General features: G+C 40.1%; 1 protein-coding gene across 1 annotated transcript in view; it reads left to right on the top strand.

Moving 5' to 3' along the window:
• kcnh2b (potassium voltage-gated channel, subfamily H (eag-related), member 2b) overlaps window positions 1-25,990 on the top strand; it is a 405,497-nt gene that overhangs the window by 178,139 nt on the left and 201,368 nt on the right. The window lies entirely within an intron of this gene.

Below are 25,990 nucleotides of genomic sequence, written 5' to 3'. Positions count from 1 at the left end.
TTGAGTAACCAAGGCCTCAGAGGTCACGGCTGGTCCAGGTCAGGTCAAGCATCAGGCCTTGAACTGGAAACACATTATGCTATTTATTTACAACCTGAGGAGGCCTTATCACCCACTGTCACAGCTGTTTTTAATGCAGAGATTACACACATGTCACAGAGGTTAGATTAAGTCGGGGTCCACATTACTGTCTCATTTCAAAGTAACAAACGGTGTTAAAAGATGACAAAGCCCTTAAACCTGCATTCATAATAAAAGACAGAGGAAGACTCCAGATGTGTGGGGATTTCTAAGTTTTTGTCCCATTTTGTTGAGAAAGAAGATAACGTATGGTTTGTTTAAGGGTGTGGCTGCACCCTAAAGATGCCTGAACAATATTTTTGGCAGTATTAGTTTTTCTCAAAAACAGTCAAAGGAGGCATTCTTTCATTTTGTGAACTGTTTCTTACAACCAGTATGGGGGTTTTATCTACTACAATAAACTTGGTTTCATGAGAAAAAAAAATCCTGACTGAAAAAGCTGCAAATTTACGAAAAGGAAACCTTGAAATAATGCAAAACGTTTTTTTATGCTTAGAGAAAGTGGAAATGTTGGCCAATCAAAAACATGACTTTTTGCAGAGGAAAGTAGATCAACGATGGCATCTCTGCAAAGTCATGCTCAAATTTATCATGCAAGGCCTTATATTGTGTTCAAATACATGTACTTTAATATTAACTTGACACGCGCCGGCCTCTTCTCGCTGCTTGCCTATGTCACGACTCTGCCACGAAGCTGATTCATTCATTCATCCTGTCACTTTCTAACCGGGCCTAAACTGTTCAAACGGGAGCTTTGCAATATGGATTCGCCAGTGAGAAACACGGAAATGGGCATATTCATCTGCTTTGCAAGGTTACTTTAACAGGAGTTGGCGCCCTTTTACAGTTTTAACATCCTCCCCTTTTCTTGGAAGACTTTCCACAAGATTTTGGAGTGTTTCTATTGGAATTTGCGCCCATTCATTCTCAGAGAATTTATGAGGTCACTTATGTTGGACCAGAAGGCCTGGCTTGCAACCTCTGTTCTGGCTCATCTCAAAGGAGCTTGATAGGGTTGAGGTCAGGGCTCAGTGCGGGCCAGTTGAGTTCACTTGACTCATCAAACTATGGAATAGAAGAGAGCCTTCCCCAAACTATCTCACAAAGTTGGAAGAATAGCATTGCCCAAAATGTCTTTTTATTCTGAAGCATTAAGATTGGCCTTTAGTAGAGATAAGGGGCCTAGCCTTACAAAGAACCCTGCATGATCAGACAAGTTTGTCTTGTTGGATAGATATTTCTACCTCTCATATGTATATTGAACAAAAAAACTGACTTGATATCTTAGATATCTGCATTTTGAGTAAATCTGAGCTCATAAACTCCGCAAGAGGCCTCCATGTTTTGGTCCACACTGGCACTGTGATGTCACTTAGCCAAAAAAGTCAACAAATTCCTGGAAGGACTGACTAGTAAGAAAATTTTCACACACAGTGTGCCCATGCCTTGTGAGTTTTCTTTGACATATTATGGGTACGGTCAAAGACAATTAATTAGAGGTAGATAGCTCAGAAGTGGTAACGGGGCGCTGGACTGTGAGATTTTTGCATGCGTAGCAGATGTAATTTCCCTTTAGAACCATCTTAAAAGAGTACAATTAAGAGAAGAGGAATGCAGAGAGACGATGTGACAGGACTCTGGGATTTGGTACAAGAGAGAAAAAGCTAAATGAGAAGAGAAACTGAAGGCAGGGCCCCAGAGAGGGCGGGGCTGAGCTGAATAAAAAGGTACAGCAGAGCAGGAGGGCAGACACACTTCATCTTAACGTTGCCATCAGCCTCTAATTGCTCAGATCAAATTGCTGCCTCTGCATATATCCTGGGACAGTGTGAGTGTGATAGCCTGTAGCACCATCATTGACATTGTAATAACTGTTTAATTGCTATGGGCCCAAGCTTCATAAGGACGTCAAGCCATTTACCTCCTAATGGTCTCTTTTTTTTTGTCAGGGATCAAGCCCCTTCTCATAGCAGCGTGAGATAGATGCCCTCCCACTGGCATCATCATCTTGGTAGTAGATTAATGACGACCCCATCAAGCCTCAGAATAGTGATGTCTTTGTGAGCCTTGATGGGCTTTACAAAGGTCAGGACCTCTTTTAAAATGTTGAAAGCGTCATAATAATGGTAGGGCTTTAAACAGACTGTGGACAAGAGGACCAAACATCTCCCCTGGCAGTAGGAATAACTGGACTTAAATGCTCCGGTGGTAGTGGATAATTCCTGGGTGCATTGAGTACGTAAAGTGAAGAAGCTGAAAACTGTCCAAAGAGGTCAGGGTCAGGTTGCTCTGCTCCACCCGTATCATCATTAAGCTCCTGAAAGCAGTCAACCATGGGCTCGTTAGCACTAACGAGAGGCTATAACTCTTTCTAGATGAGAAGAAACAAAATTGGTGGAGGGATGGGGGATAACGAGAGAACTGTGGTTATTCATTCAGTCTTTATCATGTGTTAACTCTGCCACGGCACAGCGAATGAAACAACCCTGCTGCTTTGTGTCGAACATCAAACACCTGTTGTTTGTTCACAACCACCTGCCTGGCCTGGAGTGTGTGTGTGTGTGTGGAGGGGTGGGTTTGTGTGTGTGTGGGGGGGGGAGGAGGGGGGTCAGTGACAAGTGTTGGGGGTTCTTTAAAAATACGACCCATCATGATGTTTGTTTACTTGGAGGGGTGGGAATTTTGTATGTTTTTTTTTTTTTTTTTTCAATTGAATGTTGTCATTTTAATACCACAGTCAATAATAAACTCTGCACACTTTTTGTATACACTCAGGGTGGTCCTGACCAAAAATGCCCCATTAAACCCCATTAAAACCACAACTTTTGATCCCCAAAAACATGCATCTTATGTAATTGGGCTTTCATGCTGAAATCATTGCTTTAAATTTGTGGTTTTTCTTGTTTGTTACCAAAGTTCGCCCATTTCACATATTTGGCATGAGAGAAAATTTCATGCTTTTTCCTGGTTTTCTATAATGGCACAATTGCAACAATTTATTCAAATCTAAATATAAAATATGTATAAAAATAAAGGTTGTTGTTCATTATTTACATTTTCAGGGTTGTGATAATCCCCTTCAAGGAAATTCAATATGCATGTACAATATAAAAGATATTTCCTTTTCTGTATTTTACATGACAAAAGTCATGTTTTTTGTACTTAAACTGGCATTGAAAGGGTTACACCCCCCCCAAAAAAATCAATATATGACATTCATAATCAGATCTGAAAAATGAATGCTAAAAAAGTGGAACTTTTTCTTTCTTTCTTTAAATGTGTAGCATTTAAACTGCTATGTATGGCGTCCAATTTTTGTCACTTACATTCTGAATATAACAGTTGATTAAAATTGGGGTTGTTAAGGTAAATAAAGTTAATGACAATTATTTAAGCTCCACAATAAGGACACTAATATTTTTGAATTGCAATTGATCACATGCTTTATTGTCCCTGTAAGCAGGCTTTAGTTAAGGACACATCAGCGTCTCCCTGCAGCCACTGCTCCTTGTTGTCTCAGTTCACTTTGAAGAAAATCTTACTGTCAGCTCGCTGACAGATCTTTTATTCCATTGTCAATCCATAGCAAGTTCCTGTTTCCCTGATTATTAAACATTTAATTCTTCAATATAAAAATAGGTTTGGACCAAAACAGGAAGTCAATGACCCTTACTTTCAGACAGAAGAAAAATCCAAAATGACATGAAAATGCAAAAACATCCAATTAAGTACAATAAAAGGGTGCAAGTAATGGCAAACTAATATTGATTAATAGTGATTAGAGATTGTAATGTTTGGACAGCCCTAAAATATCGTATCACTCCAACTATTATTATTTAAAAATAAATAATACATTATCAAAGATGTTGCTCATTATTTAGATATTTAAGGCTGTGATAAACCCCTTCAAGGAAATCAAATTTGCATTTAGTTCAGTGCATTCAAAAAGAATTCAGAACCCCCTTCACTTTTTCAAATTTGTTATGTTGCAGCCCGAGGCTGCAGTCATAAAAAACCTTTATTCTCATTAATCTACATTCAGTACCACATCATGAAGAAGTCAAAACAGAATTTTAGAAATTTTTTGCAAATGTACTGAAAATAAAAAACTGGAATGTCACATTGACATTAGTATTCAGACTCTTTGCAAAAACACATGAAGGTGCCTCCCATTTCTCTGGGTCTTTGCTGAGATCAGTGGCGTGCACAGACTTTTTCAAGGGCAGGGGCGAAAAGAAAAAAAGGGCACATACAGCGTGTTCTTGCCACTGAAGGGGGCACTAAGTTTGGCGTGTTTTCGAGAGCACTTTAGACATGTTTATATGTTATACAAATGGCACATTATATAGCCTTAAAACAGACTTAACTAGACAGACTACTCAAGTTAGTTTGTAGTTAGGATCAGTATCCACAAGAACTGTGTGGACTGTGAAGAACACACAGAAATAAATAAATAAATCCCTAGGGGGTCTGGGGGTCTTCCCCCCAAAAATTTTCAATTAAGTAGATGCCATTTCCTGTATTCTAGTGCATTTTAACACCATATTAGCACCAGATAATCCCAACTGGTTCTGTGAGATATAGTTCTGGCTCAGTATAGATCAATAAAGGGCCCAACATAAAAATCATTGCAACAGTAGGGTTTTGCCAACTGGAAAAACTTCAACACCCGTTTTTACCACCCAAGAGGGCAGTTTATCATGTTTTAACCAGCCATGAGGGCAATTATGTGGGGTTTTTTTCACCCAAGAGGGCAGTTTAGTGTGTTTTGCCAATGTGGAGGGTACTTTAACACGCCTTTTTGCCACCCGAGTGGGCAGTTTATCATGTTTTAACCAGCCAAGGGGGCAGTTTTGTCTGTTTTTCCATCCAAGAGGGGAGTTTAGTGTGTTTTGCCAACCAGGAGGGCACTTTAGCACGCGTTTTGGCTCCCAAGAGGGCACTTTAGCACACGTTGTGCCTCCCAAGAGGGCACTATAGATCGCGTTTTTCAACAATTGGACCACGAGGGGGGGACCCCCCCCCCCCCCCCCCCCCCCCATGTGCACTACACTGGCTGAGATGTTTCTACACCTTGATTGGAGTCTTGATTGTGGTAAATTAAATTGATTTGACATGATTTAGAAAAGCACACACCTCTCTTTAGAAGGCCTTACAGCTGACAATGATATCAGAACAAAACCAAGCCACGAGGTCAAACGAACTGCCTGCTAAGCTCAGAGACATGATTGTTAAAAGGCACAGATCTGGGGAAGGCTACAAAAAAATCTGCTGCTCTTTAAGTTCCCAAGAGTACAGTGGTCTCCATAATTCTCAAATGGAAGAGGTTTGGTGTAACGAGGACTCTGGATGCCCAGCCAGACTGAACAAATGGGGGAGAAGGGTCTTAGTAAGAGAGGTGACCAAGAACTTGATGGTTTGCAAAAAAAAAATCCATGTTGAACCATTCCTAATTTTTTATATATCCACCTATCACAGGGACAGCATAGTGAAAACATGCAGTAACACACAGGCTGGGCAGAGGAAGTCTGCAGGGGCCATGCAGAGGTTGTGCACACTCTACACGCAGTATTAATACAATCAGTGGTAGGTGCAGTCATTACTGCTGCACAAAAGCATTTTGATGGTTTGTGTGATTTTTTTATGCAAAGTACTCCCAGAGATGTGTTTGTGTATCAGTTTGTTTAAAAGTCCCATAATGTTAGTTTTAATGCAGGATGCATTTGTGAAGTTGCTTTAACTAGTCATGATGGATGATGGATGTATTTGTGCCTTTGTATTTTGGCTAATCCTTACAGTGATGCCATCTGCTGCACAGACAGGTTGTAATCAGGTAATAACGATAATAAAAGCCCTCTGTTTCACCACTCTTGAGAATCTGATGTGTTTGTCAGCTGATCAGGATCATATCTCATCAAGAAAAGTTCACTGCATCAAAAGAAAAGCTAAATGATGATTGTTACAAGAGAAAAGAAAGAGAAGGCGAGAGCGAATGCCACTCTTGTTGCTTTGCAGCACTCAGTTTGACAGTTACTGAGCTGCTCTGTAATTAGTGCTGGAGTTCACCTGACAGAAGAGGGGGTACACTGTTGGAAATAAACTTCCTCCTTTGAAGATGTAATGAATGTGGAAACTTCTCTGTGTTAAAGAAGGCTGCTTCAGTCAAGCCTGTTTAACTTCTCCGTGACAAATTACCATGGAGTGAGATAGGTTCAGATTGTACTGTGAAAAGTACAAAAAACATGTCATGTCAGACGTGGAGCACAAAACTCTGAGAACTAGAGACAAGACCAAACACGAGAACAAGAACAAGAAAAGGCATATATGCATGTATCAAACTCTTCTCTTCTCTGGACTCTGATATTATTTCCTTGCAGCCATTGCAGGTCTCCCTGTTTAACTCCTTTATTCATCATCATCCCACTCAGTGCCATCAGCAGTGTTTGGGATATTCACTTACATAACTGGAAGTTATATCATGTCACTTTAGTGAGCAACTGAGTCATGCAACACCTTATATGTTTAAAAATGCAGCACTTTGGCTGCACGTACATTTTTAAAGTCATACACTCACTTTTAGATGCAGTTCAAGAGACACATTGAAATGTATTGTGAAGTTTGGTTTATGTTTAAAATCATTCCGACTTAATAGTCACAGTGTTAATATGCAAATTACTAACCCCCCAAATGACTGAAGATTCTAAGCATATTTCCATTATCTTTGGACTTAAACAGGCTTCACATGGGCAAGCTTTTCTTGCTTTGTGTTCATTTTTTTCCACATCCGAATGATTTTTGTACTCTGTGGAGTCATTTAAAAAAGTCCTTTTTATCATTACCACACAAATTTTTTCACAAAATTCTTATTTAAATTCAATTAAATGTGTTTTTTGCCCCAAATAACTAAACTGAAAATAAGATGTTTTAGGTCATAAATGTGTAAACACAGTTTGCCCAATTATGTCTAACCATCTATTCAAGCCGACTCAGCATTTTAATTGTGGCATACAAAGGGTCTTATTTTCTTAACCTTTTAACAGTAAAGGTTGCTTACCTTTTATATGTTATAGTGGTGTTAAGATAATCTGATATGGATCGGTTATCCGATCTTGACGTCAAAGGTCCAAGTGCCTGAGCCCTGGATCAGTAAAACTGAGGCTTTGAACCAGTTTTAACGTTAGAGATCTGTTCACTGAGCCTGTGCTGCTTGTTTTCATAGACCGTTCCACCACGCTGTGGCTCAGCGTCTTTCATCTCGCATGACCCTTTAAGTGAGATTCCCGTTCGCCAGAGGTGCTCTCTAGGTAGCTGGATGTGTCGCACTGGTCATCGCCAAAATGTCTGTTAGTTACAGTTCTGCACCTCAGAAATCAAGTCACGTGTATGAAGGAAAGGTAAATTTCGAAATGTTTGCCCGTCTGTACGCTTTGGGGAAAAGCGATTAAGAACTCCGGCAGCTCATAAATCTCACCTGTTCAGACAGCTGACCTAAAGTTCAGCTAAAATTCTAAAGCTAAATAGCACAAACAGACCCAAAGATAAACACTTTTGTAAGATAAAACTCGGGGAAGTCCTCGGTTATCACTGTAAAACAGCTCATTTTATCACCACCATAACATGTTAATCAGAGCGATTGATTTGGTGACATAATCAATTGTCTGAGCCCACTGATTGATGTTAGAGAGGACTTCACTGAGCTAGAGATCAATTGATCTCCAGTGAATTAATTCAAGAACGAAAACAATCAAGAACAGTCAAATACAGAGAGAGAGGAGATAAAGATGTTTTTTTTTAAGATTTATTTTTGGGCTCTTTATGCCTTTATTGACAGCAGATGACAGTGGACAGAATGGGAAACAGGGATGAGAGAGCTGAGGAGAGAGATGCGTGAAAGTGCCACAGGCTGGATTTGAACCTGGGCTGATAGCATACTTGGAGCTCGGCTTAAACCACTAGGCCACCTGCGCCCTGAGACAATTATGTTTTGGTGACATGTAGATGAAATATTCACATTAAAAGGAATTATGAAGGAGAAAATTTATTGTTACTGTTATTGGGATTAATAATGTCAAGGATGTTCTAAGCACAGAAGGACCAACATGTACCAGTAAAAACTCATTTTAATATTTATCTCCAAACTTACTGTCAAAGTAAGACACATATGTGTGATAAAAACTTTCTTAAACATATTTTCAGAATGTTTGCACAGGAGGCCAGCGATAAAGTCTCTTATAAATAAGCTCAAAATAAACTTAGATTATTATGAAATCATCTTGTTTTCCCCTTTTTTTCTCATTTTTGTTAAAGAAAAAAAATATTTTTTTTGGATTTTGTTATCAATTTGTACTGGACCGAATCAAATCAAATCGAGTAAGATTGGATTGGACCGGACTAAATAGTTCTGCATTGTAATAAATCATCAGTGAATCAAATCATAGCTCATGAATAGAGATTCAAATTGAATCATCTTGAGAAGGAGAGATAGACGCACCGACTATATTAGGGTTAGAATTTGCCAAGTTCTCATGACTTTAGATCTCTCCAGGTGTGCATCTTTGCCTTCGTGCTACCCTAACCAGCTTCAGTACTTAACACTTATCCATTCAAAGAAGGCTTTATTTCAAAATTATTCAACTTGATTCAGAAAGAGCTTCTCCATAAATGGGACAGATATAAAACTGCCTGGGAGTCTGATGTTGGGGAGCCCGTATCAGATAAAACCTTGGGAAACATGATTTCTAAAATGCACACTTCATTCTTTTGTGTTTGGCATGGAGTCGTCAAATTTACAGTGGTGCACTGGCATTAAAAGTAGTTGTTGGTTTAGGTTACAATTATTTTCCCTGTTCTTGCTCTATTTTGTACCTCTATTAAACCAGTATTCTGGCACTTGAGTGTTCTCCAGGCTGAGAAATGGTACTGAAAGGTCACTCCTGTGCTCCGCTACAAAAGCTAAAATAGCTGCTCCCCCCTCCCTCTCTTACTCGATCCTCTCCCCTAATCTGTCTCCCCCTGCCCTCTCACCTTTCCCTTTTCAATTTGTCCTCCGTCTGCTCGCCCTTCTCCCTGTTCCTGCTCATTCTGCATCACCTCTAGTCCTGCAGCTGCATTTAGTCAGATAGAAAGGGCCATTCCAATTGTAGGATGTCACTTCTCTTTCAAGTGCTGATTATTTTAAGAGCTTTTATTTATCATCACCAGGAAAAGATCAGATTTTAAGCGCATCACAAAGTGGCTTTATTTCAGTTTGTTATCCCAGATCCTGAAGGACTCGGGTCAGAATAAGGGCCCCATATTGTTCACAACTAGTGCAGAGCATCTTGGCTCTGGCAAATAACACCGTCCCATGCAGGCACAAATGTTTCTGACTAAATTTTTGCAAGATGAATCTGCTTTATGGAAGACATGGAATGACAGTTGACTCTCTGATTGGTTTGAGTCATGTTACCCCAAAACACTTAACCCAACAACTTTGCACTTGGTTCTCCCCTTTTTTGACAGATTAACTAGCAAACATAGTTGGACATGTACCAAATCACTTTGCAACACGTCTCATGCTCCGGACAAAGCCCTCCATGTTCCTGAGATAAGGCCCAAGTGTCAGTCTTGGAAGTTTGTTTTTCCTTTATATGAACAGATCAATGCATAGCAGTAACTATTTGCCAGCACACATCACCGTCTTTGACGGACGCTGATAGAGAGGGAGCAGTCAACCTTACAGAAAGCTGGCGTGCCTGCTGATGCAGGTGGCCTGTGACATGTATAAGTGACAGTTTGGCAAACTTCAGCTACAGTCTGAAAGGTCAGTCCATAAATAATTCAATCAAGTTATAATAACTGAACGATTGATACAAATTGACACATGGTCATTCACTGTATCCACTTAAGAGAGAAAGGCAGGCCTGTTATAGGAGACGGTGTTCTCGTTTTCCATGAGGTATCTGCATTTAAGAAAGTGGTCAATATAAATTTGTGTTTAGATAACTATTGATTGTGAAATCCAGTATTGCAGCTATTCTAATTCTGAATGGATCCATTCTGAAGTTAAAGAGGCTGCTACATCAACATACAGACAATTATGAAAACTCGTCAATGCAGCTCTGTCTGCAGGGCATTAGGTGTGAACACAAATGAGCCAACCTCCTTACTGTCCTGTGGGGTAAACTAAAGGATAAATCACTTTAGTAACACTTTAGCACCCATGCTTGTGAACTTTTAGGCTTTAATAGTTCAGTTCAGATAGCCCTACATGCACTGTGGCAGCAGTAACCAGGCAGAGTGTTGTCTGGAAGAACATAAATCATCAGATCACAGATTTAAACATGTGCTTTAAGCACAAAGAGAAATCAGCTGAGACAGACAGCAGACGGACTCACGTCACATCATTTTTCTAGCCTTGTTAACATGACTCCTGACGATACTAAAACAGAGGAAATTAGAGATATTTCCATAAAGCGGAGGTGTCAAACTCAATGCCCGGGGGCCAAATTAGGCCCATGGTACAGTTAAACCTGGCCCAAAAGAGCAGATCATATCTTTATTATAACTGGCCCACCGGTATGAGATCGGCAGTTTTTCTCGAGTATAAAAATGTAATATTAACCTTGAGGATTTGAATTGTCCTTGTAAGTCAGAAAAATGTAAAAAACAAACAAACAAACAAACAAACAAAAAAAACAATAAAATAAAAAAATCAGGAATGTGGGAAAAGAAATTAATTTGTATTTTCATTTCATATTTTAAAATTTTGCCTCTTGAAATCACAAAACGTGTTTTTGATTAAAACTCATATTTTGACCTTTTAAACTCCTGATTTAGAATTTTCTCATATTTTTGACCTTTAAAGCTCATGACTTTTAATATCATCTCATACTTCGACCTTCTTAAATCATTATTTAGAATTTCATCTCATATTTTGACCTTTGAAATTCATGACTTTAATTCAATCTCTTTTTTTACCTTTTAGACTCAGTTTAGACTTTTATCTCATATTTTAACCTTTTTAAAATCATGATTTTGAATGTAATCTTATAATTTAACCCTTTGAAACTCATGACTTTATTCTTATCTGATATTTTTGCCTTTAAAACTCATGATTTAGAATTTCATCTCATATTTTGACCTTTTAAACTCAAAATCCAGAAGTTTTTCTGATATTTTGACCTGTAAAACTCATAATTTAGAACTTTTCCTCTTATTTTGACTTTCTCATGATTTAGAATTTTATCTCATATTTTGACCTCTAAAACTCATGGCTTTTAACTTTAGCTCATATTTTTAACCTTTTAAACTCATAAGTCAGAAATTTATCTGCTATTTTGACCTGTAAAACTCATGATTTAGACTTTTTTTCTTCTATTTTGACCTTTAAAACTCATGTCTTTAATTTTATCTCATATTTTGACCTTTTAAGCTCATGATTTTGAATTATATCTCACATTTGGACCTTTTCAACTACTGATTTTTTATTTTTATCTTATTTTGACCTTTTAAGCTTGGAATTTAGAATTTTATCTCATATTTTGATCTTTAGACTCAAAATGTAGAAAAAAAATCATATGCTGACCATCAAATCTCATTTCATGTTTTGACCTTTTGAAGAAATAAGTTTGACTTTTATAGATTTTGAGCCTTTAAACTTATCACTTGGACTTTTTTTTTTTTTTTTTTTTTTTTTTTCAAAATCATTTATCATCAGTGTGACATTTTTTTTTTTTTAACCGTTATTCATTATTGGTGAAAAGGTTGCCCCGTTAGGCTCTCAGGTTAGACCTAAATTCAGAATCCGGCCCCTGCCGTTGTGGAGAGAGAAAGTTTAGCCAGCTGATGGCTTTTGTGAATTACTCACTGGTGGGCCTTGAGACTAGTCTTCGTGTGCCATGGGTATTTGTACAACCAATTATTATTACAACAACAGTACCACAACCATGCTGTACATTAGGTGCTTTTTAAGGAGTGCTTTAGGCAACTTAGGACACATTCCAGGTACTTAAATGAACACCTCATTATTTGGTTAGCAGAAAACATTACCTGGCTGGACTAGCTTCCCACAGGACAGATTTTCTGTTACAGAGTGTTTGCACTGATTTGATGTGACAGCACTTGCTAATTATTTATTCTTCTGTAACACAAAATCATTATAACTCTCTGCACACAGAGATGAAGATGGCTCACCAGGAGAAGCTATGTGTTTTTCTGTGTAACTGGAGAGAGGGGAGGCAATTTTCCACATGGCCTCTGCTGGAAACAAATGTCTCACAGCCAGACTCACACTTAGGCACACATACAGAGTCCCCCTGTACCAACAGCCCAGCAGCAGCCCCTCTTTAATTTTTCCACCTGGCTGTACTGGGTTGCTGTGTGTGTGTGAGGTGATATCTTTTACTGTTGGTAGCCTTTATGCAAAGCACATTACCGAGCTTGTAGTTGGCTAGTGTTCCATCTGTAGGTCGATGAAAGGCCCACCAAGGTGGGGGCAGAACAGGGGTCATGTTTACATTAGAAATTTGAGCCTAGAATCCAGGGTAAAAAGGCATGTGTGCCAAAAATCCAATATCAGCGTGTGCTCAAAAAAATGTACATTTATATAACGTTGCATGCACACATCTTCACACAGTGCTGTCTTTGTAAATCCCAATCCACCTGGAAATATGCGCCCATAGATCTGCCTCTTTTTCCACCCTTTGCACACACATTCAGCCTTAAAGCCCAGTTCAGCAGATTATACCATGTTGGTTATACAACATTGCTAGTTCGCAACTGTAGCTACGGTCTCAAACTAAAGATAAAAGTAGATTTACAGCATGTTTCTGCTGCATTCATGCACTCCCCTTACCCCTAACTTCCACCAGTGATGTGGTCAGTCTGTCTCCGCTCCGTCACATCGTTGGAGCGGATAAATATTAGATTGAGAAGTGGTGTACGCCAACTTCAGACCACGTTTTGTGCAACATAACGTTTCTAAATGAGACCCCTGGATCTTTTACTCCTCCTTCATTCTGCCTCTCCTACTTTGCCCTCTGCTCCAATCCCCCTCTCTCTGACTCAATGACAGACCCAATCACTCACTCTCTCTGTCACACACTCCATATCTGACTCTGCTCTACTCTCACACACACAGTCATTCAAAGGCTAATTCACCGACACTACCATTCCCTCTCTCACTTACTCACTCACTCGCCCTGAAACTCACTCATAAAGCTCCCCTCCAGCCTTCTGTCTCTCCTTCATCATCACTTCCTCTCTCACACACACGTTCTGTGGCTTTCTCTGGCTGCTGCCAAAGCTCACAGAAACTCTTGTTAAATCACACACATGCTTAGCTGTGATCTGCATCAGCTGCCGGCTGGTTTAGAGGCACTGAGAATAGAAAGGTGATATCAAGCAGAACACAAACACAGCCTCAGTGCTCTAAGACTTTGAGCCGCTGAGGGAATTTTAAAAGGAAGCTTCTCAGATGTATAGATATGTACGTAGAGGCACCTCAGGATTACCTTCTAATAATTCCTCTTAATCCCTTTGGGAGCATACATAGAAATAGTTTAGTATTTTTAGATTTGGGCTAATTTCAGATCACCTGATGTTGTGATTGTTCAGCTCCTTTACAGTTGAAGATAGCATCCTGTCAGCAGGGACAGGGATTTGCTCTCAAATGTTCAAAGCGGACCTCACCCTGAGTCATTGCTTTGTCATGTCACAGCTTAGTTTACAGTCCAAGGTTGCTGCTTAAGCTGGCTGCAGATTCCACGAATAAAAATAAACTGCTCACCTTGTGACATGGGCATTTTACAGTTTTTAAACTGCTGCAGAAATAACTTCCTGAATGAAATGTGTGAACAAAAGCCTTTGTGGTGCTTGATTTATTCGTCAGTGTATTCTCATGCTTGGTTGGCTGGCTCATTAGCTGGCCAGGTATTGATTAGAATGACGATAATATTCATCAAACTAATGAGCCACGTAGAAAGAATATGGTTTGCATTGGCTTGTGTATTTCATATTTACATTAAGGATGTATTTTCTAAATAATCACATACAAATAATTAGAAATATGAGTGTGAAAAACATGAAAGTCTTTCTAAGAAAAGAGAACGAATTGAAGGCAAAACAGAGAAAAATTAAATGTTGGCCCCCTTAAGAATAGTCACACTTTTAGATAATGCAAATTGATCACAATACATTTAGTTTAAAAGCAATAATCCATAGTAGCATGAATCTGCATATGAGGGTGTAACAAGCTTTTTACTATAAAGTAGGCGGCTGGAGTGGAGGAGGTGAAGCTTTGCCATCATAGGCGTGGGGCATTAGCATTAATGCAAGCAGGGATTAAGGAGTATGTCACATTAAATGGACCACTGTGTTGAAAGAAAGAAAGAGCTGTGATTGGCTGTGTGAGCTGGGAGGCAATCATTGGGATCAGCTGGCCATCAGCTGACTAAGGCTGGACTATGCTGCAGAAACTAACTATAGGCTTCATTTAAAGATTGAATTCAGCAGTTTTTTACAACTTACACAATAGTTTTAACATTATCATTATTTTCAAGACCATATGAAGCATCTCCTACAGTGTTCTAATTTGGCTACCCAATGAATGTAAAGAAAAAGTGTCTTGATCTGGGAATTATTAATGCAAAGGCATGTAATTTATGATCTGGACTTTTAGATGTATTATTTAAATTAGTACTGGACAGCAGTGTGGTCCGATACACTGCATGGACAAAGGTTTTTGGCCACCTGACCATTACACCAACAGGGACTGTAAAGACACTATATTCAATTACATGCAATTTAATATGGAGTTGCCCTTCTTTTGCAGCTATTAGTCTCCACTCTTCTTGGAAGGCTTTCCACAAGATTTTGATGTTTTTGGGGAATTTTTGTCCACTCATTCTGTAGAGCATTTATGAGGTCAGCCACTATTGTTGGACCAGGCCTGGCTCCCAATCTCTGTTCCAGTTCATCCGAAAGACGCTTAATGGGGTTGAGGTCAGGGCTCTGTGGGGGCCAGTCAAGTTCTTCCACACTGAACTCATCAAACCATGTCTTTATAGTCCTTGCTTTGTGCACTGGGGCACAGCCATGTTGGAATAAAACAGGGCTTTCCCCAAACTGCCACAAAGTCGGAAGCATGGCACTGTCCAGAATATCTTGGTATGCTGAAGCATTAAGATTGGCCTTCACTGGAGATAAGGGGCCTAGCCCAAACCCCGAAAAACAGTCCCATACCATTATCCCTCATCCACCAAACTTCACAGTCGGGACAATGCAGTCAGGCGGATAACATTATCCCAGCATTTGCTTAATCTAGACTCGCCCATCTGACTGCCAAATAGTGAAGCGTGATTCGCCACTCCACAGAACATATCTCCTCTGCTCTGCAGTCCAGTGTCACTGTGCTTTACACCACACCATCTGATGCCTGGAGTTGGACTCGATGATGTGAAGCTTGCATGCAGCTGCTTGGTCATGGAAACCCATTCATGAAGCTCCTGCTGCACAGTTTAAGTGTTTACATTAATGCCAGTGGATGTTCAGAACTATTCAGCTATGGAATCTGCAGAGCATTGGAGACTTTTACGCCTCATGGCTGAGTTGCTGTTGTTCCTAAATGCTTCCACTTTTTTTTTTATAATATCTTACAGTTGTCTGAGGGAAATCCATTTCACCAACCGTTGTATTGCAATAGTGGCATCCATCACAGTACCACACTTAAAGTCGCAGAGCTCTTCAGAACGACCCATTTAGGATCACAAATGTTTGCAAATGAAGACTGCATGGCTTGGTGACGATTTTATACACCTGTGTCCGTATTATATACATGCAAATGTGCACAGAGCAGGAAAAATGTTCTTGCTACATGCCCATTATGCTAGAGTCCTCTTTGGACCACAGGCAGAGAGGAGGAAGATGAAGGATGAAAAGGTTAAAAGTCGATGTTGAGGCCACAGGAAGACAGAACAAGCAGACAGACTCTTCAGGGTGGATGTGAGGGCTGTGGTTGTGTGTATGATCTGGACACTTGAGCTTAAGAGCTGCAGCAGCTGAGCTTCAGGCTCTTTTTTACACTCTGGTCTCTATCACACTGCTTATAAACCCACTGCTGGTGACAGTCAGCAATAAAGAATCTCACACACAAACACACTGTGCCTGCATGTCAGCAGCTCTGTAACACTGCTTTCTATTACTCCTTAAACCTCAAGTCCCCTCTTTCTATTTTCTCTCCCCCCCTTTGTTTCCAAGGCAACAGATCTTGCACAGTTTATGAAGCTGTCCCTTTAAATTAGGGAGCAGGTGCTGGACAGTGTTTGTTGAAGTAATGAAGTTAAATAAAGAGATGATGATATCAGCGCCACTGCTTTTCTCCTCTGTTGTCACCATGTTGCTTTATTAAACAAAGTCTAGATAAACGCTACTGTCTGCTCAATCCTGCCTCTTTATTGGTTCTTAAACTCACCTTTCCTCAATTTTCAACTATTTCTTTTGACAGCCTCTCACTCTTCCTTCCTTGCTGTCTTCCTCTGTGTAATGTGATTGGCTCATTACAGCTAATAAGCTTGATCGCCACTTTGCCAGAAGCACTTATCTCTCCTCGCTTAGCCAAACCACAGAGTCTCAGCACGACAATTACAAAGTGGCTTGACAAGACAGTTACAGAATGTGTTTTTGAAGAGGCTGGTGTGTATTTTGGCAAGCTTAAAACTCATTTTTAAAAATTAGCTCTCCTTTTTGCCAGCACTGGTAGTAGTAGAAGGTTTCTTCCACCTGCTTTGAGGAAATTAAAGGCTTAGAAAAGCTGTAAATGCACATCAGACTATATCCTTTGAAAGCGTCTGCACCTCCTCCTGTCCCTGTCTCTTTCCAGAAGCCTTTACTGCTGAGAAATCTTGAGATGTTACATAACCACTTTCAAAGACTGAAAGAGGGAGGGAAGGAGTGGGAGAGAGACGGAGAGGGCAACGCAGCGGGCAGAAAAGTGCACACGGAGGAATAAAATGGAGATAGAGATCACACCAGTTAAAGAAGCGACATCTACATGCACAGATATGATTAATTCTCACAAAAACAAGCATGCATTGTGTTGGTTTTCCAAAAGTTGCTTGATGTTATGCAAACCAGGCAGCTTGTGTCAACCACCTGTCCATTGTGCACGCTTAGCTTTGTCAGGACGCCTGGAAACAATGCTGAATTTACCATTCAAATCACCTCTTTGGCTCCATTCAAATCACTTAAACTGACCTTAACTTGGCACTTCTCCCACCACCTGTGCCTTCCTCTCTTCCACACAGCCTGTCAGCATGATCTTGATTTCACTGCGTGGTTTTGGATTTGGGTTTTTCCACCTGTGAACTCTGTTACCTTGTTCCTCTCTGATCTGTGAATGTTGAGTACCACCTCACACTGGAGATATTTTGGTCAAGCTCCCAACATCCTCTTTATCCCTCTCTGACTCTCTGGGGTTCATCCTCTGGAATTTTTAATATACATACCTTTCCGGCTTAAGTGTGCATTCCTGTCTGTTTTTAAACAGTTAGAGAAGAGGAATTTCCGCCAGACAGAGACGTAGGAGGAGGATGGAAATCATCATCATTAAATAACGGCAGCCTTGGACGGGAAATGAAACTTTAGTCCCCTTTTTGGTCTTTCTGCTCTCTTTCGTCACTCTTGCACATGCAGCTGTCTAAATCAGGCCATTTCCAAACCTGCAGCCTGCTTTGAAATCTAGAAATAATGTCTAGCACAAAAAAAAAAAAAAAAACTTTAAATACCAAATAAGAAAAGACAAGGAAAACCTTCAAAACATGATTCTAAGTCCTTTAAAACTTTGGTTTAGTTTGGCATCAGGCCGTCATAAGGAAGTCAGACTTGACTGTGCCTTTTTGTGCCCTGGAGTTTTCCCTTATCTTGCATCCCATTTCAAAAAGCACCTCAAACATACACTAGAAAATAGATGAGTTAATGCACCAATTTTCTCATCTAAAATTGTTTATCTTTCCAATTGTTTCCACATGTGGTCAGCAGTAATTCAAAAGAGTGGTACCCAGCCGAAAGTCCATCCAGACAACTGTCAGTGCACTAGAGATCCCCTAAGTGCAGTGAATGTGTTTCAAGTGATTATAGGCTTAAGAAACCTGGGTCTGGAAGGTCCAGTCATTGGTTAATCAGTATCCCTGGCTACCATTACAGCACAAAGACAAAAGAAAACCCCATGAGCAACTCAGAGGAGAATTATAAGTCAGGGGATGGATATTCCAAGGCACTGAACACCCCCTGGAGTTCAGTTAAATCCTTCAAATGGAAGAAATGGAAGGAATATGGCACATGTGTAAATCTGCCTAGATCAGGCTGTCCTTACAGTCTAGCGAGCGTGCAAGAAGGAGACTAGTGAGAGAGACCACCAAGACACCAAGACTATGACTACTCTGAAGGAGCTTCAGCAGCTGAGATGGGAGAGACTCTGCATACAACAACTGTTGGCCAGGTTCTTCATCAGTCAAAGTTCTATGGGGGAGTGGTAAAGAGAAAGACACTGTTGAAGAAAACTCAGATTAAATCTGGACTAGAGTTCACCAAAGGCATGTGGGAGACTCCATGGTCAAGTGGAAGAAAGTTCTTTGGTCTGATGAGACCAAAATGGAGCTTTTTGGCATCAGACAAGATGCTCAAACATTGCACATCATCAAAAAACACACCATCCCCACTGAGAAGTATGGCGATGGCAGCATCATGCTGTGGGGATGCCCCTCAGCAGCCAGCCCTGGAAGGCTTGTAGAGTTAGAAGGAAAAATGAATGCAAAATATAGGAAAATCCTGCAGGACAGTTTTATACAGTCTGCAAGAGAAGTACAGCTTGGGAGAAAATTTATTTCACAGCATGACAATGAGCTGAAGCATACAGAGAAAGCGACACAGAAATGGTTTAAAGACAACAAGGGGAATGTTCTGGAGTGGCTGAGTCAAAGCTAAGACCTCTAGGTATTGTGCATATAGTAAATACTGACTTGATTTTTTATTCTTTTTGTCAAAACAGACAAATTTTATTGACCATGCTTGGTTAATAAAATCAGTAAAGAGGTAAAACATCTGTGGGAACTATATATAGGCACTGTATTTCTGCAGTAGTACTTCTAAGCAGGAAATAGATAATCAGACAGTACAAAAGGCAAAGTAAAAGCACAGGCTAAAGCAGCCACACAAATGGATTCCTCACACAAGCTAAACATAAGGCTGAAGCACCATTGAAAGAAACACTTTCTTAGGTGTTATTTCATATTTTTGGATTGCATTTGAAAAAGTTGGTGAGGGATTTGAAGAAGGCAAACCTCCAAGAAACTCTATAAACATTTGACTTTTATAGAGTGTTTCTAACAGTTTTCATTCCAGAGATAACACATTTTCAGTTCTGGCAGGCCTTCTATAAAAAAAGTGCAAGTATCAGCCTGAAACTAATGCTTTTAAAGTGGTAAATGTTCCATTACTTACTCCATCAATTTTAGGAACTTTACAGAACACAATGAAAAATCTTGATGAAACTTTCTGTCATTTGTCAAATAGTTTGTTTTATTCAAATCCCAGTCAGAGAGATATCTATGTTGGTCTTTTATAGCCCCAAGGCATCAGCCAAAGGCTGCAACCAAAGGTTTTAAATCATTTTTTTGTCTTTAAAAGCATCTCAAAGATGACGTGCAACCAAACTACACAACAAGAGGCTACAACGTGACAAGTCTCACAATGCCCTCTCCTTATTCTGACGTACAGGGATTGTTGTATCTCATTTAATTATGGCTCATTTATGGCTCGACCTATGATGTGTAATGAGCCTGATTGTGGCTTTGTGTATGTCCTTGATTATGCGTCTTTGAATTCTGGTGCCAACTTGGCCTCTCTTCAGCCATGGAGCATTAACATCTGTTGTATCAAGCACATTTACATATTTCCTTGGCACCACTTGATCGTTCTGGCCCTAAATTCTCTTGGAGAAGTTATTAAAAAGTCAACAGTGTTAATGGCAGGGCTTTTACTCCAGCAGAAAGGGTATTTAAATTGTTTTTAGTACCATTCACATTAGTGATGGAGTCGATATCAACCCTGCAAAGTCTGATTCTTTATTTAAAAATTCATGCTAATTAATTTTGTGTCTTTGGTGATGATTAGTGTTCAAAATTTTTATCAGAGCATTTTGCATCTTATAACTGGTCAAGATTGACTGTGAAGTCAATTGCATTGCAATCTACCACATAGGTCTTCTTACACATATTCTAATCCTACACACAGGTGTAAATGAATGCTAGGTGATATATTACTGAGAGATGAAACAGACTCCAGCTCCATCTTGGGTGAAAAATCTGTACTTCTTGTGTTGAATAATTCATGCAGTAAAGATGCAGTGCTCCTTTTTCTCCTCAAATTTCTCATTTTATGCAAACATGCTGCACACAAGACATGCTTACATGCACACTTCCTGCTGCTCCACGATGAAACATGTATGAAGGAATTAAGAAGACTGTAGTCGGTCTTGATAAAGCCCCTTTTGCTAGACTCTCACTGACTTAAGAGGTTCTCAGAGAGAATAGTTACAGCTAGTATCTTACTGATTAAATCCACTTTTCCAACTCCTGTTGGACTGTCATGGCTGACTCACCTTTTCAGTGTTACATGGACATCTGGGACAATGACTGTGGAGTGGGAGACAGGGGGTGGTGGTTCCCATTTTTAAAAAGGGGGAACAGAGGATGTGCTCAAATTGTCAGGGTATCTACTGCTCTGCCTCCCAGGGAAAGTTTAATCAAGAGTGCTGGAAAGGAGGTTCCAGCTGATTGCATAGCTTCTTTGTGGAGCATGAGAGTTTCCAGTTTCCATGTGTTTTGTGGACTTGGAGAAGGCTTACAATCATGTCCATTAAGGAGGACATGTAAGGGGCACTGTGGGAATATGAGGACTGTTGAGACAAGCCATCAGGTCTTGCACATTCTCTCTGCATGCTGGCCTCCGCCATGGCTTCCTCTTATCTGTAGTTCTGTTTGTGATTTTCATTGACAGGATCTTGAGGTGCAGCCAGGGGGAGGAGGGTTTCCAGCTCAGGGACCTCAGCATTCCATCTCTGCTATTTGCAGATGATGTGGTTCTGTTGGCGTCCTCGGCTGGGGACCTCCAGCAGGCACTGGTGCAGTTTGAAGCTGTGTACGAAGCCATCAGAGTGAGAGTCAGCACCTCCAAGTCAGAGGTCATGGTTCTCGGCCGGAAAAAAAGGTGGATCGCTTCCTTAGGGTGGGGAGTGAGTCTCTGCCTCAGGTGAAGAAGTTCAAGTATCTTGGGGTCTTGTTCATAAGTGAGGGTAAAAGGGAGCATGAGATGGACAGGCAGATTGGTGCGGTGTCAGTGGTACTGCAGGTCTTGTCCGTTGTTGTGAAGAGGGTGTTGAGCTAGAAAGCAAAGCTGAAAGAATAAGATCACGGTTACAAATGGCTAAAATGAGTTTCCCCCGGAGGGTGGCTGGGCACAGCCTTTGAGATGGAGTGAGGAGTGAAAACATCTGGAGAGAACTAAGAGTAGATCCACTGCTCCTTCGCATCAAAAACAGCCAGTTAAGGTGGTTCGTGCATCTTATTAGGATGCTTCCTGGTTGCCTTCCTTTGGAGGTCTTCCAGTCTTCCAGACCTCGGAGAAGACCCAGAATAAGCTGGAGGGGTTCTATATCCCATCTGGACTGGGAACGCCTTGAGATCCCCCAGAAGGAGTTGGGAAGTGTCACTGGGGAGACGGGTGTCTGGGTTGATTGCTCAGCTTGCTGAAACCATGGAGGATGTACTGTTCAATAACTCAAAAAGGACAAATCCAACCAACTCCTGCCCAGCAAATATTGTCACACACTTAGAAAAGATTTATTTAGTGCAGTTATGGCAGTCCTCCGCAAGATAGCAGCACCTACAAATCAGAGATCGGACTCATCCATATTAGAAAGCATACCAACAGCTAATAGATCTGTGATACAACCATACTGGTTATGATTTTGTTTGGCTGATATTTGCTTTATTTTGTCCACAAACTTGAACCTCTAGTTTGTATAGTGAGCCATTTTCTCGTAAAGGGAGATGATGTGAAAACGACCTCTTGTGTCTTTTATCTCCTTGTGTCATGCTGATGAAAGTAGTACTGAATGAAGGGTGAATTCGTAGCATGAATCTCTTCTGCCCTGAACCCTTCTGACATGTAATCCGCTGTCACCTGTGTACACATTTGGATGTTTATGGTGAGTGTTAATTCCTCCTCATGGCCTTTTCACTCACACTAACAGGCATGTTAGACTCCATTAGTGCAGGTTTTTGTGCCTGCCCTTCAGGACTGACATGTAATCTGTTAATATCAGTGTGTGTGACGTGTGCAGAGACACACTGCTGACTCTGCTATGCGCGTGACACCACAGTCTCACTGAGTGTCAGTGGTGAAGACAGGTGGGCTATTGATCCCCAACAGGTGGCCTATTTAATTACACACAGGAGCCTGACAGCACTCACAGCATCCTGTCAGTTTTACCTTTTTGTGACTGTGCTTGAACATCTATGTTCCTGCTGCATCTTTCCTACTTTTTTCTGCTGTCTGATTTTTTTCAGAGAAAATTTCACAGATAAAGTTTCATACTAAAGCCACATGTTGGCAAACATCCACACTAGGGGTGGGAATTTACAGTCATTTTAGTGCTTGAGTACTGAGTACTACTTTTTTCCTGAAAGACAACCTGATATCCCGCTGTTTCCAATAGTATGCTGCTCATCAGTATTTACGTGCCTGTTCTCAATGATGTAACAAGTGATTTTAATGTAACAGAGGCTTATTGGTTGGATATTAACGCCACTGTCTATCATTTTTAATGAAATATTTATGTCAGAACCCTCTCTCACCCCCTTATTGATCTTGTGACAGTCCCTGGATTCCAATTCTAGAGCCTCTGGAATAAACCTAGAAATAAAAAAAATATCAGATAAATCAGAGTCTGTGGCCTCACCAAGAAATAAAAAGATTTTACATTGAAAACAGAAGCAGAACTCACCTAGTTCTCTTCTTCCACTGATATCTCCTGTTGCTTTTGACAGCTTCAGAGGAATGACCTGACAAGTCACATTTCGAGAGGTGTCTGGCTGCAGACCATACATCTCTGGCTGCCACTGAGACACATTCCAGCTAAGATTCCATCTCTTTCAGAATGGAAATGAAACGTTCTCAATCAAACTGGATTAAACTTCCACGTATTTGCGGTCAGGATAAGAGTTAGAATAACGAAATTTGAAAGTCAAAAACCTGACCTGCAAAACTTAATTACAGAGCGTTTAATAAAGCCAAGTAAACAGCCTGCCAACAGGAAAAGGTTTGTCCTCCATGAAACATTCTAACACAGCAAGTGTAGCTTACATAGCTGTATTAGCTGCAAAAGCTATGTAGAGAATGCAGTTACGTCGACAGCATTGCTACATTGATAACAGTACAAGGACAACATTCTTTACATAGATAACTAAGCTACATAGATAATGTAGCCAAAGCTAAGCTCACAAAGCAGCAACATGAGCTTAGTAGCTGTGTTCTCTATGTATTGCAGTAGCTGCATCAGCTACATAGAAAATGTAACTACACTAATAACATAGCTACATAGATAACATAGCTATGTAGATTGATTGATTGATTGATTTTACTTTATTTACGTGTCAAGCACAAAAAGTGCCCGACCCTCATGGCTTTATAAGACACCAGAAATACAATTGCACCTATGTTGATAACAAAGCTACATAGATAGCATAGCTACATTAGGTGGATAACACTATCTACATAAATAACATAGCTATGTAGATGATGTTGCCAAAGCTAAACTCACCAAGTTGCAACATGAGCTATAGCTATATTCTCTGTATAACTATGTTAGCTGCATAAGCTGCATAGAGAATGTAGCTATGTTGATAACAAAGTTACATTAGGTTGATAACATTATCTACATAGAAAACAAAGCTACATAGATAATGTAGCCAAAGCTAAGCTCACAAAGCGGCAAAATGAGCTATGCAGCTACGTTCTCTATGTAGCCACATTAGCTTTAGCTATGTCTGCTAAAAATCACATTGCTTAAGCTAACCTAGCCATATTGGCTTATGTAGTAATGTTTATTATGTAGCTAGCAGAGCTATGTTATTTTAGCTAAAGCTACAGATGCTGAAGGGAGCCATCATTTGTGTAACTACTTCTTAAACAGGTCTATAAATAATTTAATCCTGGTTTAGACCTCTGACCTTTTCTCACTTCTATTGATGAAATGTTTCTGTAATGTTTAAATGTGCTGAATGTAACTGCCAGACGTAGTTAACGAATAAAGTTGAATTTTGAATTTAAGGTACTTTCATCGCTTATCTTCTAGTACTGCTTCAGTCCCATAATTACACTGATAATACTTCTACCTTTTGCTTGTGCATCTCTGCAGCAGCATGCAGTATTAGGTCACACTCACCTCTGTAGCCTACTAGAACTCCCAATGGCACACGGTGCAGTAAGCTTTTGTTATGTCACCAGTGACCAACTTGACAAAGATTTTCTTTGCTTCTCATGTCCTTGTTTTAGCTGCAAAATCTTTAGGTTTATCTGTTTTCCACTTTGTGATCATGCTGAACTTGAAACCTTGGTCATTATTTGTTTAAGCTCATTTAAACTCTGGAGCAAGTCAAACAAGTGAACTCTGGCCCACTTAAAAACAGGGTCTGGGTTCTCTTCCAAACGAACCCTGGTCTGGTTTGTTTGTGGTGTGAAAGCAAAGCGGACCAACTTGTGTCCCAAAGGCAGGAAGTTCTTTTTCATGTAGTTTGACGCCATTGTGCTACACATGTGTAAGAAGTTGGTCTAAGGTATCTAATCAGCTATGATTTATACTGAACCCAGCAGAAGATGGTATCTCGTGTCCTTTGTGGCGATGTAAAGGTGCTGCTGTGAACTCTAAAGCGGCTGATTACGCCTCATCTCCTCATCTGTCTGCTTATTGAGGAATGCTGATCAAGCGTGAGCCTTAAATTAAGAGCTCAATCAGTGATCAGTCACCTGATATCACCTTCATTCTCTTATTTCTCCATCCATTGAAAAGAGGAGGGCGTGGAGGTAAGTGAAGGCAAAAGGAGAGCATGCTCTTGATTAGAAGCAATCCTCTCTGATTAACTTTGCACTTATTGTAAGTGGTCGGGGGTGAAAATGAGTAGAAGGGAAGGCTATGTTGTCAATGATTAATCATTTAAAACCCATCCTGACATTTGCCTGTTGTGTAAAACATGTTTTTTTAAGGCAAAAAACAAGCAGAATAATGTTTTTTTATGTTTTCTCTGAAAAGAAAGGCGACAGGGCTGAGCGATAGTGAAATAAATGGGTGTTGTGGTATCTGTTCTTGTAGTAACATATGTGGCAGTATGAAAAAAAATCATTGTTTTAACTATTTTGGATTTAATGTCTATTTTTTTCAGCCCTCAAATCAGCTGTTAATTTTTGCTGCTCTTTCATCTTACATACATCTTTTCTACTTTATCACTGTTGTTAGCCATGATAGCGATTTAACTTCAGTTTTGTCGCTGTTTTATTTCTATTAAGCTTTTATTTTGTAGCATATTCCAAGGTAAAGAAATATTCCTGGGATCTTAAAATTGCAGTAGGACATTTTGCAGTTTAATTTACATTTTGATTGATTGCTCAGCTTTAGTTTGCAGCTATCCCGGTTTGTTCTCTCTTGTTTTAGAATTAGTTAATATTTGACAGTCATTTAGTATGCGACCATCCAGCTAGAAATACTAGTGGATAAGTCGTAGCAATAGAGTGTATGCATGTGAGCCGTTATGGTACATTAACAAAGACACAAGATGAGCTGGGCTATTACAGTAGATACACCAGGCATTCAGTTAGA

Source organism: Cheilinus undulatus, linkage group 19 (genome assembly GCF_018320785.1).
Source record: "Cheilinus undulatus linkage group 19, ASM1832078v1, whole genome shotgun sequence".
NCBI lineage: Eukaryota > Metazoa > Chordata > Actinopteri > Labriformes > Labridae > Cheilinus > Cheilinus undulatus.
This window is presented reverse-complemented; position numbering and strand designations above follow the sequence as displayed.